General features: G+C 39.7%; 1 protein-coding gene across 4 annotated transcripts in view; it reads right to left on the bottom strand.

The window, feature by feature from the left end:
• Positions 1-12182, bottom strand: part of ark2n (arkadia (RNF111) N-terminal like PKA signaling regulator 2N) — an 88245-nt gene that overhangs the window by 70634 nt on the left and 5429 nt on the right. The gene's annotated exons all lie outside the window — the stretch shown is intronic.

The following is a 12182-nucleotide window of genomic DNA, read 5'->3' as shown; positions in this document are numbered from 1 at the left end:
AATATCCAACTTTTTCATTTTTCTTATTATTACTACAAGTAGTTATTAATAAAATAGTTTCTAACACTTATACATAGCCCACTGTGTTTCTGTTGTTGCTGGTACGTAACACAAAGAACTCAGCTTCCCCAATCTATCCACATAACTAAAGTCATGTGACACTCAACTGGCCACAATACTCCAGCCGTACCCAAACCAGTGTTTTAAAGGTTTGTCATAACTTCCTTGTGCTTGTAGTTGGTGCCTCCATTTATAACACCCATAATCCTGAATGCTTTTTAAACCACTTTCTCCATTTTCTCTGCCACTTTCAATGAATTATGCATATATAGTCCCAATCCCTCTGTTCTCAATTACTTTTACAATTTTGGCCTCTAGTTTATATTACCTCTTCCCATTCTGTCCAGCAAGATGTAACACTCCACATTTCTCAACATTAAATTTCATCTGACGCCAGTCCACCTGTCTTGCATTACTATCCTCCTCAGTTCACAATGCCTCCAAGTTTTGTGCCATCTGAAAATTTAGAAAGTATGCCTGAATACTCAAGCTATTAATATTATTAAATAAAGCAACTGTCCTCATACTGCACTCTAGGATACTTCTCTTCAGTCTGAAAAACAATCTATCACTACAACTGTTTCCTATTACTTAGCCACTTTCTTTTTTAATCCATGCTGCTACAGCCCCTTTTATTCCACAGCTTCAGTCTTGCTAACAAACCTATGATACAGCATCTTACCACATTGCTTTCTGGAAATCAAATTTTAACCACAACGAAATTATTTCCCTAATTGACCCTGTGTAAGACCATAAGATATGGGAGCAGAATTAAGCCATTTGACCCATCGAATCTGCTCCACCATTCAATCAAGTTCATCAAAAAATTCCAAATCAGTTAGAAAATTTGCCTTTAACAAGTCCATGTTGCCTTTCTCTTATAAATCCACAATTAACCAAGTGACTGCTATAGTCTGTCATTGATCATTGTTTCCAGAACTAACTACCACCAAGGTTAAATTAATCAGTATATAGTTAAAGGGTTTATCCCTACACATTTTATCTGAATGAAGACGCAAGATTTGCAGTTTTCCAATCCTTTAGCACCACTCCTGAACCTACACAAGTTTGGAAGATAATAGATAGGGTCTCTACAAATTTCTCCATTTTCGACCATGTTATTTATACATTTTAATATAATTCATAAAACCTACAGAATAGATTTTATTTTCTCAGCAGCTAGAACTGGCCAGAGTTCTAGCAACGGCAATAGCCTTATTAGCAAATTAAAATTAGGAAGTTAATGTCAATAGAAGTGACCACAAGTATAATGGACTGTTACAAAAACCCACCTGTTTCAACAACACCTTCAGAGAAGAAAATGTTGTGCCCTCACCCGATCTGACCAAAATGTGACCAAGGGCAATCAGAGATGGGAAAAACATGACTTGGTATGAAAAAGTTGACTTGAATGATATCTATTACATACTTTGACTTTTTTTTAAAATACATAAAGCATTTTTGAAATAAAACAAAATCAGTATTGGGCAATGAATGTTGAACCTTGTAGGGCCCCTACATCCCAGAAAATTCTTCACTCATGCCACATGTACAGCAAATACTTCTGAAAATAAGGCAATATAATATTTCACTACAAGTCCCTAACAAGTACATTTATGATAGTAAATGGATGCCACATTTTTACGCAAATTCATCCACAGCAGACCAACACATCCAGGCGCAGAAGTCACTTATAGATATTTACAATTAAAATCTGCCTGCGTGATAAATTCTTATTATTTGAATTCACAAAATCATACTAGGGAGGCATTCAGTCCATCTATCTGTGGCAGTTGAAAAACAGCTGCCTAGCCTAATCTCAGGTTACAGGTCTTCAGATACAAATCCAATTATCCTTCTAGGTAGCAAGCTTTAGAAGCATGTTATCTTTGTGAAAAGACATTCTCATCTCCCAACTTATCCTACCAATTACTTAAAATCAATGCCCTTTCATAAAAAAAAAACCCTCTGCTAGGGGAATTGGGTTTTCCCCCATTTTCTCTGTCTTGGTCCCTCAATTTTATACATCAAATCTCTCCTTAGCCTCCTCTGTTTCAAGGAAAATGATACCTGCTTATCCAATTTTTCCTCAAAATTACAATGTTCTGGTCTCAGCAACATATTTACAAACCTCCTTTCTCCCCTTTCCAGAGTAATCACATCGAAGGGATGATGGGATATAGCTTCAAAATTGTGGGCAATTCTGGTCACCACACTATGAGAATGATGTGGTTGCACTGCAGAGAGAGTACAGAGGAGATTCACCAGGATGTTGCCTGGATTCGAGAACTTTAGTTAGGGGAGAGGTTGTAGAGGCTGGGCTTACTTTCCTTGGAATGAAGAAAGCTGAGGGGTGACCCGATAATCTTATCGATGAAAGACATAGATAGGGTACATAGTCCTAGTCTTTTTCATGTAAGTATATCAAGACAGAGGGCATAGGTTTGTGGTGAGAGGAAGGAATTTTAAAGGGGATCTGTGGATATGTTTTATCCCCTCCACAGTGTGGCTAATATCTAGAATATGCTGTCAGAGGAGGTGGTTGAATTAGATACAATTACAATGTTTATGACGCACTTAGACGGAGACTTAAATAAACAAGGAATAGAGAGAGACAGTCCTAATGTGGGTAAGTGGGATTAGTGTAGATGGAAAAAGTGGTCGGCATGGACATGGTGGGTCAATGGTTTGTTCTGTGCTGTAGTCAAAAACTTTGCTAAAAATCCACAGAATACTTCAAATACACTGTGCTCCTGTACCCTCCTTATTACCTCTTCAAAAAATTCTATCAAGTTACTCCATGCAAACTGTTCCTAATTAATCATGGACATGCTGTTGTATACTACCTCTGCCTGTAATTTACAAATGCTAGAATTGCAGTTGTCACATTTATCAGCTAGAGTCTTATTACATCACACAAGACAGCATGAAAAAAATTTTAGTCATCACTACTAAATCCCCCACCTCAGCCATTCCACCTTAATTTTATAGATTTTTCTGCATCCTATCCAAGATGTCAGGCTTCACCGAGAACAACTAATGTGCACTATAACAGGACCTGTGACTTAAAACAAAAACAACCTCCTTGAGATTCATAGATGGACAAAAGAAAAACTGAACAGCAAGCTATGAACTTAGGTGACTGAAAATTTGTTTGAATGGGTGTGCAATATAATCAAAAATGGCAATTTGCATGCCATGGTAGCCAGCAATTCAGTACAAGTGGTCCAACCAACAACTGGAGATGAGGCAGTTGAAAATAATTACACCTAGAAATTTTCAGCACCAAAATTCTTTTAGTGTGTAACTGATGTGAAGATCTAGTAAGGTTGTGCAATATTTCAAAAACAGGAGCTTCACAATGTTACAATTCCAGAACAAAAATTCTCATCTTTCTTGGCAACCGTCCAGAGTTGCTTCAATAGCATTGGACGGAATGGAAAAGCCCTTGAACAAAATGTGTCACAGATTATAGACTGTGCATCAATTATGAAAGTCCACAATGACTCATCTCTTTGTCCTGAAATTCTGAGTAGTATATAGATTTAAAAGATCAATGACAAAAGCGTTACTTCAGAGGAAAAACAATGGAACTGTTTCTATGCCAATGTAACCTTGAAACCCCTAAGACATAATCAAAACCATAAGTTCAAAGTAAAACAATCTGTCACTTCACCTGCTGGCTGAAAATGAATGATGCTCTCCAAGAACACAGATCTATAAATCAATTTCTAAGGCACAGGGAAATTAGTGAAGCTAGAGAAACAGAGGCAATGAAAGTGTGGATATAGGCAGAGTTTGGAATGCAAAAAGAACCTTAAGCGCAAACCACCATGCTCCGTGCGATATACACTGACATTTGTCACAAATCCATTTTACACACATGAAGCTTAATCATATTTTGGTTGGCTAACAAATGCAAAAACACTAAACCAGTTGCTTAGTATAGTTTAGGGAACATCACTCATGTAATCATTACTTTCCACCCAAGGAGAGTTAAAACATGACATAATGAACAGGGCATTTAGGCAGCAACCGTTCCACGTGTGCCTTCTGCTCCAATATCCATCTGATATAGTTCTTCTTCAGACTACCTACAACAAAAAGATACACTTTCTTTTTTAAATTATTTATTCATTTTTCAAGATCTGAGCATTACTGGCAAGGTAATTATCTATTTCCTATCCCAAATTCCCCACAAGGTACTAGTGAGTCATCATCTTGAAATACTGCAGTCCTTCTGCGAAGGTACTCCTACAACGTTGTTGGGGAGGGAGCTCCAGGATTCATGCTATTTTCAAGATGGCATATTAATTAGAGATGAACCTGCAACAGAATGTTTTTCCATGTGCCTACTGTCCTCGGTGGTAGAGGGTGTAGGTAGTAAGGTTGTGCTTGAATAGTGTAGGCAAGTAATTGCCATGGATTTTGTAGATGGTTAACACTATAGCCACTGTGCTCTGGTTGTATAGGGAATAAAAGTTTAAGGTGGCAAACAGTGTACCAAACAAGCAGCTACCTTACTTTGCCTCATGTTTTCGTCTTGTAGGGCTCTTTTAAATTAAGTGCTACATGTCAAGTAATTATTTTAAAAATTTCTTTCACATTGAGTTATTTTAAAATATATTACCAATAAAGGTGGTTTAGTAAAGATGCAACATCTTGCTTAGTTATACTACATGCCTTTTGCTACAGATGACCAGTTCCTATTTGTGTCTAATATACTGCCACTTTCCTCCCACCTTTACTACTTTTTCCAAATAAGTGGGACACAATTCACAAAATTTTCTAATTACTGAAAGCATGAAGTGCTATAAAAACATATGTGGAGACACAAGCTCCATTTTAGTACAAACTCTGAATCAACAAGTGATTTTAGAAAAGCCTTTCAACTTACCCAAAGACAAACTTAACCCTGATTCTACCTGCTCAGTCCTTGTATAGTATCCACAACAGAAATATATTTTCAACAGTTCCTAAAAACTTATCACTTGTTAAAGCTTACTTTTTTCTATTTTACCTCTAGCCTCCCCTCAAAAAAAAGAGGATTCCTCAATACACTTCTCCCATCTGCTCCAAGAGTTTCTTCATATTAGGGCCCAGACACTCCAGTGCCGCACTAAAGGGACTACATTGTCAGGGATGCTAGCTTTCAGATAAGACTTTAAACAAAAGTTCTATCTAGTCTTTTGAGACAACATAAAAGATCCCAAGGCACTTTTCTGATGATCAGAAAAGTCAGCATGATATTCTGGCACTCAATCAACAGCACAAAAATAGATATCTTAAGATATTTTATTATTAGTGCAATGCTGTTTATGGGGCCTTGTTGTACACAGATTAACTGTTGTGTCCTACACTACCACAATAATTACACTTCAGACTGTTTCATCACCACCTGTAAGTGCTTTAGGGCAGACTGTTACATATATGAATGCCTGACTGTTATATCTCAATTTTTAATGTACCTGCATTTAGCCCCTCTCTTTTGGCCCCTGTTACAGACTAGATTACTATTGGTGAATGTCCCTTTAAGATAGGGCATAGTGTGTGTGGCGTGCTTATGTCAACAGAAGATAAAGGATGTAATGATGTTGTAGAAGGAGTCAGTCAAAGAGAGAGAGAGAGACACCAGCCTGCTAGTTTCTCTATTGATGGATGAGAAACAATAACTGTGTCTGTCACTACAATCCATGTATGGATTATTTGGAGTAATCCGGTGGAGTCCACTTTGTCGTTAACCTGTGGAGGGAAACAGGTATTTGCATGGACGGCCACGATTCGGATGCTTTTCGGGGTGAGGAAGTCACTACCGAGTAAACACTGAGGTGTCTCTTGGGTTCCATCGTGGAACATTTGGATTTCGTAATTACTCTCTATTTTCCCTCTACATCTACATCTTATCTTCAGACAACAGTGGTTGTTGAAGGAGCCTTTGCTCATGTTTCACCTTACGGCTTGCTGAACTGAACTTTAAGAACCATTCCTGGACTTGGAGTTTGGGACTTTGCCACACACACACACGAAGAGTTTAGTTTTGGGGTCAAGGTTTATCATTTTTACTTCTAACATTCTAACATGTTTACTTTTATTTTTATTATTATCATAAGTAGTTATTAATAAAGTAGTTTTTAAACACTGAATTGTGACTCAGTGTGTTTCTTTTGTTGCTAGTTCGTAACAAAATTGGGGGCTCGCCCGGGACCTGAACCCGGGACCTCTCGCACCTGAAGCGAGAATCACACCCCTAGTTGTCTGAAGATAAGACGTAGATGTAGAGAGAAAATAGAGAGTAATTACGAAATCCAAATGTTCCACGATGGAACCCAAACGACACCTCAGTGTTTACTCGGTAGTGACTTCCTCACCCCGAAAAGCATCCGAACCGTGGCCGTCCATGCAAATACCTGTTTCCCTCCACAGGTTAACGACAAAGTGGACTCCACCGGATTACTCCATATAATCCATACATCGATTGTAGTGACAGACACAGTTATTGTTTCTCATCCATCGATAGAGAAACTAGCAGGCTGGTGTCTCTCTCTTCTCTGACTCCTTCTACAACATCATTACGTCCTTTATCTTCTGTTGAAGTAAGTACACCACACACACTATGCCCTATCTTAAAGGGACATTCACCAACAGTAACCTCGTCCGTAACAGCCCCATGTTCACTCCTCTAAATTTCCCTGGACCCCTGACTTTCTTAGTCAAAATGCTCCTACTTTGTGCTCACCTGCCTCTGCTTTCTCATTATTCACAAGTCTCCCTTCTCTTTCTGTGCCTCTTCGTACCTTTCTCTCCCCTTCTACCCATCTTTCTCTCTGTTCCATTTAATGTCATACGCCCTGTGCCTGCACATCAATAATAGACCCATTATCTGTCCTTATCCCTCCCCAGGCTTATTATCTAAGTGTTACTTGCAGTCCTCAGGCGTTACACTTTCTCACACCTCGTCAATAATCAGGCCATCCCATCTCTGCTTTTACACAGCAAACAACTTTTTTTCCTGCATCAACCTACCTGTGGGTAACTTTCTTCAAGTCAGTCCTTTCCCTTATTCTCTGCTTCATTGTCTCTGACCTTATGAACATGGTTGCTTACTTTTGTTGCTCTGTCACAGACAAGTGGTAATGTACTCACCACCTTGTCAAAATGTAAACCACTGTCACATTCTAGAAAATTTAGAACATTGTCCAGGCTAACACTTCTGAGCAATGCCGAGGGACTGCAGCTATGTCAGAAGTATCAACTTCCTAAAAGAGATATTAAACTTTCCGCCCTTTCAGGTGGTCACTACTTGCTCATTTTCTCAGTGGTATTATTGGGATTTGCTGGACATAAATTATTGTCTGGTGCATTTTCCCCACTTAGTAACAGCAACTTCAAAACTACCTAATTTGTTGTGAAATGCTTTTGGAATATAAAGTTCACAAAAGAAAATACATATATTTAATTGTTTTGTTCTTTCTCCTTTTTCAGCATCTGTCCAGAAACACTCTGTGCATCTCTGCACCTGAGAGATCTTGACAGGGTGGGTGTGGAAAGGATATTTCCTCTCATGGGGAAAAAACTAGAACTCAAAATCACTGTTTCAAAATAAGAGATTCCAATTTAAGACAGAGGTGAAACAAGGATCATGAGTCTTTAGAACTCTCTTCCTCCAAGGCAGTGGAAGCAGACTCTTTGAGTAATTCTAAGGCAGAGATAGAGAGATTCTTGATGGGGATTTGGGGAGGGGGGGGGGAGAGAGAAGCGGAGTGAAAGGTTACCATGGTTAGGTGGGGGTTCAGCTGAAGTTACAAATCAGATCAGCCACAATCTTACTGAATGGCAGAGCAAGCTCAAGGGGCCCCAAGTGGGCCTCCTCCTCTTAATTCCCATGTTCATAAATACATCTATATACCACTGAATAGAGACTAATATTGCCATTTTCAGACAGTGCAAGATTTATCTCAGTCTGTCCCTGGAGGTGCTTTGGGTGAGTGGGGTGGAGAGAAAGTTCACCCACATTGCAAGAGCAAAACTTGGAGATAGTGGAATACCGATCAACTTCCAGTCTTCCTAAGCAAAAAAAGGCCGTGGATTTGAAAGGCTGACTGAAGCAATGCATCTTGTTGACAGTACACACTGCAACCATGGTGCGTCAGTAGTGGAGAAAGTGAAATGTTTTACAGCGGCAAATGGGGTCCCAATCAATTTTGTTCTGAATAGCATCAAGCTTAATATGTTCTGGCAAACAGCCTTCAACCTGAAATGTTAACCCTTCTTTTTTCCACAGATGCTATCTGGCCTGCTGAGTGTTTCAATTATTTTCGGTTAATGTCCTGGTGAACTCTGACCATTTCCTCATCCTAAGATGCTGATTTCTTGTAAAGACACCAAATGTCAGGCTAATGGAAGATAGATACACTTGATACTAACACTTTTGTGACCTAAATGTTACTTGCCATCTAACAACTGGTTTCTATAGAGCATTTTCAACATAACAAAACATTCCAGAATGCTTCACATGAATATTATCAAATAATTTGATACTGATCCACAAGGAGATATTGGAGTAGAAAACCAATGCTTCAGAAAAGTTAGCTTTAAGGAACAAAGTCAGAAGGGACAAGGATTTAAGGAGGGAATTCCCTGACATCCAAAGACACCACCATGAACAGTGAAGCTATTGAACTAGGGAATGTTCAAAAAGGCCAAAATTAGAGAAGCAGATGGAGGATTTTTAGGTCTAAAACAAATTAGAGAAAGGGAAGGGCAAGACAATCCAAGTACTTGGAAAAAGTAGTTGAAAAATTTAACATGAGATTGTGTTTAATTAGGAGCTAACCTAGATCAGGTAATAAAGAGCTGATGGGCAAAAGTGACTCATTTGTTGAAGCTATTGTTCCAGTCAGTTGCCAGCCAAAGCATAGTTGTCACCAAGGTCAGACTATATCCTAGTATAGACGACTTTATTGTCTGAAGAGTTGCTCATGAATTGAACAATGAAATCCTCCTTTCTGATCCTATGAAGGTCATTGAAGAAACAGCTGAATATGATTGAGCCTAGGATGCTGTCCCAAGGAACTTTTATAAGATATCTTTATTAGTCACATGTACATTGAAAGACACAGTAAAATGCATCTTTTTGCATAGAGTGTTCTGGGGGCAGCCTGCAAGTGTCGCCACGCTTCCTGCACCAACATAGCATGCCCACAATTTCCTAACCCATGCCTTTTGGAATGTGGGAGGAAACCGAAGCACCCAAAGGAAACCCACGCAGACACAGGAAGAACATACAAACTCCTTACAGACAGTGGCCAGAATTGAACCCAGGTCGCTGGCACTGTAATAGCATTATGCTAACCGCTACACTACCATGCCTGCCATGATATCCTCCATTTGAGATTATTGGCTTTCAGCAACTACAACCATCTTCACTTGTGCAAGTTTTAGCATGCTAGTGGAGAGTTTTCCATCATTTCTAAAAACTTGGATTACAACAGGGATATTTATGCATACTCAGTCAAATGCTGATGATCTCAAGAAGAGTCACCTTCCACTAAGATTCAGAATTAATCACATTTGGACCAAGGGTGCAATTAGGTTTGGAACCAGTGATCCTGGCAGGTAGTTGACACTTAAAACACCCTTCCTAGCTGCAGATGTAACAGAAACAAAGAAAGAATAAAACTAGACAAACCTTCTGACATTGAAGTCAAACACAGCAAAGTCAATGCCAAGCCAGTCTATGCTGAAAAGTCATTCTTAAAAACATCTGGACATTGGTGTTTAAATTGGGAGAGCCATCCAACAGATTAATCAAGCAAAGTGCTCTATTCCTGAGTATGTCTTAGTCCCCATACCTATAAGAGGAAGTGCCACAACGGTACATAGACAGGAAGAAGTAGTCTGAGAGTTTTCAGTACGAGCTCCAGATTCCATTACATTTCATGACATTAGGTCAAACTTGGACAAGAAAGCCTCCTTTAGATTATCTCCTACATCCTCACTCAGAAGCAGTGATTCAGCACTACTTGGAAAAAATACTAAAAGGAGCAAGGACACAGAATGTACTCTGGATATGGGTTTTCAATTTCCATCACTAAGAGTTTCTTGGTGGCACTACCATGAACCAAACTGGCCAAGTCCAGAAAGATACAGCTGTCAGATTGAGTCTGCAGCAGTGAGTGAACCAATAGAAGGAATAAACCTACTTGACCTCATCTTCACCGAACTACATTCCATGAATAGGATGTGAAAGTGACAACCGCTCAGCTCTTACAGAAACAGAATCCCATCATCACACCCTCCACTGTATTTTTCAGTCCTGTACTCCTGTTAAATGGAACAGAAACTGAACATCCAGGTGGCACTACAGACTAAGAGCAGCAACACTCCTACAGTTAGTAAACCCATGGCCTGGTATATCCCTCACTTTACTTCTACAATCAAATCAGAGAACCAACACTGTTCCAGTGAGGAGTGCAGAAAGGCATGCTGACAGCAGCACCAGGCATGCCTCATAATGAGATGCCAAATTCGTCCAGCTGTTCCATATGACTACATACGCTAAATATGCTAAATAGCAAGAACACCATGCAATAGGCCAAATTAAGCAATCTATCAGGACAAAGCTCTGCAATCCTGCTGCCTTTTCCCATAACAGGTGTTGGGTAATTAAACAGTGAACAGGAGGTGGTTCGAAGAACACTGATGTGTGGTTGTTGATAGTGAGGAGGGTAGTCTAAGGCTACAGAATGATATTTATCAGCTGGTAGGCTAGACAGGGCAATAGCAGATGGAATTTAATCAAGTAGCAGGTAAAGTACTTGGGGAGTACTAATGAGGCAGGAACAAACACCATGAATAGTAGGGTCCTGGGGAGTATTGAGGAATAGAGGGGCCTTGGAGAACAAGTCTAAAGAATGTTGAAGTTGGCAGTGTAGGTAAATAACATGGTTAAAAAGACACATGGAATACTGGCACATAATACAAAAGCAGGGAAGTTATGATCCAGCTTTATAATATACTGGTCATTCCTCAGCTGGAGTACTGTGCGCAGTTCTGGTCAACACACTATAGGAAAGATGCAACAACGCTGAAGAGGGTGCAGGGGAGATTCATCAGGATGTTGCCTGGGATGGAGTATTTCAGTGATGAGCAAAGATTGCATAGGCTGGATTTGTTTTCCATAGAGTGGAGGAGGCTAAGAGGAAGTATACAAAACTACAAAGGGCATCAATGAGGTAGACAGAAAGAAATTTTTCCCTATGAACAGAAGGCACAGGTTTAGGGTGAGGAGTAAGAGGGTTTGAGGGGATCTGAGGAAGAATATTTTCACCCAGAGAGTGGTTGGAATCTACAACCCCCTGCCTGAGATGGTGGAGGCATGGTACGGCATGGATCAAGTGATGGGAAATGGAATTAGTATAGATAGGTACTTGATGGTTGGCATAAACATGGTGGGACAAAGAAACAGCTGAGAGGACTGGAAATGGCAAAGACCATTAAACCAAGCAACATCTTGCCTTTAATACTGAAAAGCTGAACTCCAAAACTAACTGCACATCTATTCAAACTGTTCCAGTACAATGACAACACTGGCATCAACATGGCAATATGGAAAATTGCCTGGATATATCCTAATCAAAAGAAGGACAAATACTATTTTCTTAAACACCACTCAATCAATCTACTCTCAATCATGATGGAAAGCGTTGTTGACAGTGCTATCAAGAATTTCTAACACACCAATAACTTGCTCACTGATGTTCAGTTAGGGTTTTACCAGGCCTCTCGACTTGGTCTAAGCATGGACCAAATAACTAAATTCCAGAGGCAGAAAGTGACTACCCCTGACATCAAGGCAGCATATGAACAACTGAGAGAGCCAGGATCCCTTGTAAAACCAAGTCCATAAGCATCAAGATTAAAACATGCCAATGCTTAGAGCCATAACTCATACAAACGATTTTGCTTGCAGCTGTTAAACTTAATTCATTCCAGCATCAGAACATCACTGCAAGAATTCCTCAGGGCAGTGTTCTAGCCCCAACAACCTTCATCTGCTTCATCAACAACCTTCCTTCCATCAAGAAGTCAGAAGTGAAGATTACTCACTGATGACTGCACAA

Source organism: Pristis pectinata, chromosome 2 (genome assembly GCF_009764475.1).
Source record: "Pristis pectinata isolate sPriPec2 chromosome 2, sPriPec2.1.pri, whole genome shotgun sequence".
NCBI classification, from domain to species: Eukaryota; Metazoa; Chordata; class Chondrichthyes; order Rhinopristiformes; family Pristidae; genus Pristis; species Pristis pectinata.
The sequence above is the reverse complement of the archived record's forward strand: the minus strand, read 5'-3'. Positions and strand labels throughout refer to the sequence as shown.